The sequence below is a fragment of the Carlito syrichta genome, unplaced genomic scaffold (genome assembly GCF_000164805.1).
Source record: "Carlito syrichta isolate Samal-C Ts95f unplaced genomic scaffold, Tarsius_syrichta-2.0.1 Scaffold302491, whole genome shotgun sequence".
Lineage (NCBI taxonomy): Eukaryota > Metazoa > Chordata > Mammalia > Primates > Tarsiidae > Carlito > Carlito syrichta.
The window spans coordinates 58,098-66,086 of NW_007246587.1; the positions used below are offsets into that span (position 1 = coordinate 58,098).

General features: G+C 39.5%; 1 pseudogene; it reads left to right on the forward strand.

Annotated features, from left to right (window-relative positions):
• The first annotated feature begins 299 nt into the window (after positions 1-299).
• Positions 300-1,402, forward strand: LOC103259096 (annotated as a pseudogene).
• Positions 1,403-7,989: the final 6,587 nt, after the last annotated feature.

The following is a 7,989-nucleotide window of genomic DNA, read 5'->3' on the forward strand; positions in this document are numbered from 1 at the left end:
AAGAAAAATAGATTATACGTCAGCTTTTATGCAGTATATGTAAGGAATATGTAAAGAACACGTATAACGTTAATAAAGCATAGAATTCAATAAAAATTTTCAACATATGCTTTACAGAAGTTATACAAATAGCCAACAAAGACTTGAAAGGATCCTTTTTTCTTCATCAGGGAAATACAAAATAAAACAAGAAGGGCCATCACTATACATGTCTCGCATATTGTTGTTGAAAACGAAAATAGCACAACCGAGTTTCAAAGTCGTCTGGAAAACTCTTGAAAGTTCAACTTGTACCCCAGATGGCCAACCTGCAGCGGCGCTGGAGGCTGCGTTGGGCGGGCGCTACAGCCACGTGGGGAGGAGTGTGCCCCGGGCGCCGCCACGAGGACCGGCCCTCTGGGCAGATCCGGGCCGCTCGCCAGCAGCCCGCCGGCCGTGCACGTCCTGGGAGCCAGGCCGAGGGTGGGCCGCGGTGCTGGCGGAGGCGGCGGGCCAGGCTGGGCGGTGTCCCCGCAGGCGAGGCCAGCTGGAGCGAGGGCTCCGGCCAGGGGAAGCACCGGCTGGTGGTGGGCGGCGGGGGCAGCCGGGCGCGGAGGCAAGTCAGCTCTCACCGTCCGGTCCATGCAGGCGCGTTTTGTCTCAGGTTATGATCCAACCGTGAAGACTCTGATGCAAAGCAGCATGTGACTGATGACAGAGCAGCCCGGTTGGATCTTTTGGCTATAGCAGCACAAGACGCATCAGTGCAAGGAGAGAACAGTAGGGGAGGACTGGCAAGGGTTTCCTCTTGTCCTTTCAGTCACAGACAGAGGCAATTTTGAAGAAATCTGTGCGTTTGGAAGGCATTCTCAGAGTCAAGGCTCCTGAGGAGTTTCCAATGATTTTAATTGCTAAGAAAGCAGATGTGGACCACCAGAGACAGGTAACACAGAAAGGACAGCAGTTAGCAAGGCAACGTTTTTTTTGTTTGTTTGTTTGTTTTTGAGTTGGAGTCTCACTCTGTCGCCCAGACCGGAGTGCAGTGGCCGCTCCCAGCCACCGCAGCCTCTACCTGCTGGGCTCCAGCAATCCTTCCACCTCAGCCTTCCAAGTAGCATGAATTACAAGCATGGACTGCCACGCCCGGCTGATTTTTTTATTTATTGTACAGATGCGGTCTCGCCCACTAGGCAGGTCTCAAACCCGCATGCTCATGCAATCCACTCACCTCAGCCTCCCAAAGGCATGGCAACTTAAAGGAACGTACGTGGAGACATCAGCAAAGATGAGAATGAATGTGGATCGAGCTTCCCATGAACTTCTCCGGGTTATAAGGAAATTTCACGAGTAGGAATGTCCTCCTTTGCCAGAACCAATGTGGAAAGAAAATGACCGCCATTTTCTGGAGCCCCTTGAAGTTTAGCTACCAACTGCCAAGAAAACCCTTTATCTGCTCTCTGCTTACAGTTTACATCATGTTCTAGCCTTAGATAAATGATCACAATGTTAGCCTTAGACCAGGAAACTGCTAATACTTCCCATGAGACTTATACAGTGGTCATTTCCAGACAGATGAAAGTAAGCACTAATGCTGCTTCAAAGATCATCTGGTTCCTTTAAAATATGTTTCTATATTCACAGATGCATTCTTCTTTTATGTGCTTACATTTTAATGGAGATGAATCAGTTTTGGAACCTAAGCCATTTGCCAAACTGAAGACACAGGATGTGAAATAGGTTTTAACGGTTGGAATCTTATTACCTACTCTTACTCTAAATAGAAATATAGGGAGTATTTTTTAATGTGAATTTTTGCTTGTCTTTAAAAATTTTAATGTCAACTTTAGTTAGCTTTAAATACACTGAATTGAATCTACAAAAGTGAGACATCTCAGACCCTTGCTGATACTACAGCTTTTGTGTTCCAGTGGCTAAAATATTCAAATACCTATCGTATTCATGGATTTAAAACTGCTTATAAAAGCCTTTGTTATTACTCCTACTCTTGAAGATATAATATCCTATACTGCTAAATATTTGGACTCATTCTGAATTTAGGTATTTTAGTGAATATAATTTTTAATTTAACTCTTTTCATAGCTATGCTGAGGGCAAAAATGAATAATTTCTGTCTCCCTTTTCAAGTATTTCTGGATAAGGGATTCAAAAGAACTAAAACTGTTTTTGTTTGATGTAACATAAAATATGAAATTGATCTTTTCAGGGTCAGAGATGATTAATGTTTGTGCTATATACTTTTTTACATTACTTTCTTTTCTATTTTTTTTTTCGAGAAAGCAGAATTTATTGAGAGGACAGAAAGGATCCCACAGTGGGAGGGGACCGAAAGGGGTTGCCCCACATTATTTTCTTATCAAAGTAGTTTGCAACTATTTTTACATGTTTGTAAGCAAATATGCCTTCACAGCATACCTTGTGTGCATGTAATAAGTATTTAATTCTCACTATTCTGGCTACTTGGAAAGTTGAGTTGTGATCACCCGAGCCCAGTAAGTTAAGGCTGCAGTGGTCATCAGTGTGCCACTGCACTCCAGCCTGGACAACGGTGAGACTCCAACTCAAAATAAAATAAAATAAAATAATAAAAATGTGTGTAAATGTTTATAGCAGCTTTAGTCACAAACACCCCAAATTGGAAACAAGCCAACAGTCAATCATCAGTTCAATGATTAACAAATTATAGTATATTAGTATAAAATCATGCCACTCAACTTTAAAAGAAATTATTTATTATTTATTTATTTATTTTGAGCTGGGGTCTCACTCCTTCACTCAGGCTGGAGTGCAGTGACTCGCTCATGATCACTGCAGCCTTGAACTGCTGGGCTCTTGCAATTCTTCCACCTCAGTCTTCCAACTAGCCAGATCCACAAGTTTGCATTTATTTATTTATTGTAGAGACAAGATCTCACCATGTTACCGAGTCTGGTCTCGAACTCGTGGACTCACACAATCCTCTCACCTTGGCCTCTCAAAATTCAGGGATTACAGGTTTGAGCCATTGTGTCTGACCAAGAAATTCTTATTAATACATAAGACATGGACATGCAGATTAAAAGACATCAGACACAACAGAATGTATGATTCTACTTATATAAAACTTTAGAAAAGAAACCAAATGTAATCTATAGGCATATAAGATGGATCAGTGGTCCCAAGGGACTGGTAGCGAGGTGTAGAATGACTTCAAAGGACCTCAGTGGAACTTTTGGGATGATGGAAATCCTTCATAACTATTGTGTAAAGTTATATGGTGTATAGAGTTGCCAAATCCATCAAACTATGCACTTAAAATAGGTAATAATGTGAGATATAAGACTTGATTTTCAAAGAACAACTAACACACACATGCACATTTACAACTATGACACATTATAAATATCACAATGTATTTGTTTTAGAGCCTTCAAATCAAGGTTAAAATTATTGCTTATACAATGTCCTGTCTTAATTCCTTTTTCTCAAAATTTGAGAAATGTTGTAGTACATAGTGAGATTGGTTTAAACATTAGAGACCTTTCTTTTTCTTATTTAGAAAGAAGTAAATTGCTCAATTTTAGAAGTTCATTGAAACACAGGCCACAAGGGTAGTGTTAAAACATCATCACATATTCCTATACATCTAATGGTAGTATGTGATTTTAAAGATGCTACTCTTCACTAAAATAAAGTATTTATTCCTTTTTTATTAGGAATTAGTCATATAATACTTCTATGACAAAGCATTCATATGTCAGTTATACACAAATTTGAATATGACTATCCTTCTGTTTGTTGATTGCCTAATAAAGCATTTCTGCTATGATGGACATGCATTTTACCTATATGTCCTAGGTGATACCCGCTAATTAATTATAAGTGGTTATTAAGCACTTGAAATGTGGCTAAAGAATTGAGCATTTAATTCTATTTACTTTTGATTAATTGAAACGTAAATAGTCACATGTGGCTATTAGTTGTCATAATGGACAGCCAGATCTAATGCCTGCAATGGATGAGCTTGGATATTTCTATATGTTTCAATCTACTGTCTAACATTATGGGGAAGCATTCTTTCTATACCTTCTTTTTTTTTTTGAGTTGGAGTCTCACTCAGTCACCCAGACTGGAGTGCAATGGCCGCTCCTGGCCACCGCAGCCTCGACCTGCTGGACTCCGGCGATCCTTCCACCTCAGCCTTCTAAGTAGCTGGAATTACAGGCATGTGCTACACACCCGGCTGATTTTTTGATTTATTGTACAGATGAGGTCTCGTTGCCCAGGCGGGTCTCGAACCCGCGGGCTCAGGCAATCCACTCACCTTAGCCTCCCAAAGGCACGTGATTACAGGCTGAACCACTGAGCCCGGTTTTCTATACCTTCTTACTTCCACTTTTTTGGATGAAATACTTACTTGATTTAGTCACATTCTGAGAACTTTTTAGACCAACTTTGTGTGGGCAGAATTATTCTTTATTAAATGATAGCATATTTGAGTATAGTGGCTTCAATCTCTGCACACTGACATGGCTTTTGGGAAGGCTGAGCCCAAATCTGTTTCACATCCATAGTTTGAGCCAATTTAATTTCTTGTATTTTTTTCACACAAGTTTTTAAGTGCTTGGGAGTTCTTGCTATCTAGTTAGCATTAATATTTAATTTTGATAAATATTCAAAGCTATGGTGTCTAAGCCATTTGTTTCAGTTCACATTACCAAAGAGCTCAACTTTGAGAATACTACTGGCACTGGCTTCTTTTTTTCTATTGCCTTTCTAGACAGAGAAATTTTTTTACTTAATAGTTTTAGGTTCTGAAAGAGGGTGTGGTGAAAAGGAAACACTTCTACACTGTTGGTGGGAGTGTAAACTAGTGCAACCTCTGTGGAAAGCAATGTGCCAATTCCTAAAAGGTCTAAATATCAACCTCCCATATTACCCCACAATGCTTCTACTGGGAATATACCCTGAAGAATTCAAATTACTCTATAAAAAAGATACCTGCACATGTATGTTTATTGCAGCATTGTTCACAATAGCAAGAACCTGGAAGCATGCTGTCCATCAAAAGAGGACTGGATTAAAAAATGTGGCACATATACACGATGGAATACTATGCAGCCATAAAAAGAACAAAATCATGAATTTCACAGCAACCTGGATGGAATTAGGGTCTATAATACTGAGTGACCTCTCATAGAAACAAAGATCTGAGTATCACATGGTCTCACTCGTATAGTGGATCTTGAACATCCAACATAATACTATAAGAAAATGACTGACAGTGGTGGGAAACTGTGGGGAGAGAGGGGAAGTGAGATGGAATTAACTGTAGTCAATATCTGTCTGGGGATGGGGAGACACCTCTTATCAACAAGAGTGCCAGAATGAATCATATTTTTATATCTAACCCTTAACTGTACCCCACAATATCATAATAAAAAATATTGGTTATAAAACGATAAGTAAAGAATCCCTTTAACAATCTCTGCCTCAATATTTCCAGAGACAGAGAATTCACCATCTCCTAGAACAGTCCATTCCATCAAGAATTAGCAATATTGGATGACTGTCACGTACCAGTGTGGGGATATTAATGAGAGACTGTGTAGAAAAAGTGGAATGTAAATTTATCTTTCAGAATTAATAGAATTCATACAATTGAAAAGAAAAGAAAGAACATTGGAAGATAAATTCTAAAGTACTCATGTAAATTCCGGAAGTAGAAGAGCTATTTGGGGGTAAGGAGAATTTAATTGTTTAATTATAGAAGGAAACTTTTGGGAGAGGCCCAGAGAAAAAGACAAGTTGGGATTTATCTGGAGAAGGCTTTAAAGCACAACCTTGTATTTTATTTTATAAATAAGTTTGTGTAGCTTCTGAGCATCTGAGAAACAAAATTAAGATGATTTTAGAAAGACTAATCTGAAAGAATGAATTTAAGTGAGACAAAGTGGAGTCAAGAATGCCTGCTACAATTATCCAGGTGTGAAGTGTAAAGGGACCACATAAAGCTACACATAACATTGATACTGTGAGTCACAATTTTTTACACTTTATCCTACTGCAAACTGCATACAAATGTATAATCTCCCAGCCACACTCTTCTCTCAAACACATGACTACTCTTAGGAATTAAAACTCAACAAAGGAGGGGTGGCAAAAATGGACCTGAATATAATGTTTTAACTTAGAGCTTTGACTCCCTTCAACTCAAATTTCCTTTTTGTCTTAAGTCAGGAAATAGGAAAATTAACACAGGGATTTCACTTCTAGATATACATGCCAGAGAAAACCTCTCACATCTGCACGCAAGAACACGTGGATAAGAATATTCATTAACAAGGCCAGGTGCAGTGACTCACACGTGTAATCCAAGCACTTTGAGAGGCTTAGAGGGGAGGACTGCTTGAGGATAGGAGTTTGAGACCAGCCTGGGCAACACAGCAAGACCTTCTGTAATTGTGAAAAAAAAAAAGGCATAAATGTCCCTGAATAGATGGATAAATTATGGTATGTCCACACAAATGAATACTAGATAATTGTGGAAATAATGAACAGGAACTACATATTTCAATATGGATGCATCTCATAAACAAGACAATGAGAAAAAAATCATATTGCAAGTAAACACAGTAGTGCACTAGCATTTGTATACATTTTTTTTTAGTTGAAGTCTCACTTTGTCTCCCAGACTGGAGTGCAGTGGCTGCTCCCATCCACCACAGCCTCGACCTGCTGAGCTCTGGCGATCCTTCCACCTCAGCCTTCCGAGTAACTGGAATTACAGGCGTGGGCTACCACATCTGGCTGATTTTTTTGATGTATTGCAGAGATGAGGTCTCACCACCCAGGTGGGTCTCGAACCCGTGGGCTCAGGCAATACACTCACCTCAGCCTCCCAAGGTGTGGGATTACAGGCTGAGCCACCAAGCCCAGCTCAATTGCTTTTCTTATATGTCATATCTGCTATGTTCCCGTGACTGGACAGCTAATATTAAATGGATGAAGAAGAGATTATTAAATGAGATTGAAGGTTCATACTGATTACCTTTACATTTCCTTTATATCTGAGACTCTATATTCCTATGAAGCACAAGAATGAAGGTGGAAAGAGTTAAGGGAACAAGGATAAGCATGATGTGCATGCCACGAATGGATTAGTCTGGTTGTTCATATCACAATCATCAAACTAAAATAATCCCAGAAGCTTGATATCCAGCTCCAGAAGTCTTGAAGAATAGCATTATTTTACTGTAGGTAAATAAATTCTAGACTTAGATGGTCAGACTAGAGGTTTCACATATTTCTTCACAGGTGACTTTCTGGACGTATTATTTTATCTTCTAAATCCTTCACTCACAGTAGCTACAGAACTATTCTTCATCTGTCATAAACACGCTCCTCTTCATGCCATCGTTCTTCTCCCTTGCCTTCTCACACACTTCCAGGCAAAAACAGCCAGCATAACTTCCACTCCTACCCATCAGCTGTGCATAACCCTAACCCTAACCCTAAACCTAACCCTAACCCTAACTCTAGGAATACCCAGGGTCAGGTATCCAGAGATTCTATCTTGTCCTCCTTTTCTTTGTGCAAGGGAAATGTCCAGAGGTCTCTGGGAAGTGTGTTAATTTCTCACTTTGTTCACTTTTCTCTGAAATATACTTGTGAAGAATTCTGGTGGAAAAATAAACTAACAAACAAAAACCCTCTCCATTATAACATAGTAAAAATCTTTGAAGGGTCAAAAAATGCAGTTGCTTTAACATAAAATTAAACATATGGAGTGTATAAAACATGCATAATCTATTGGTGATTTGATAAAGAGGAAGGGTTGGATAGAAACTTCTGTAATTTTCTCCTTCACTTCTGGCTATGAGTCTTGTTTCTTCAGATAGGTGGTCTGCTACTCTAAATATGTTGTCCTTGTTCTAGACCAGTCATTGTGGGTATGAAATGCCACACTTTTTTTCCTCCACTAACATTTGTGTATATGACAGACTTCTCTGA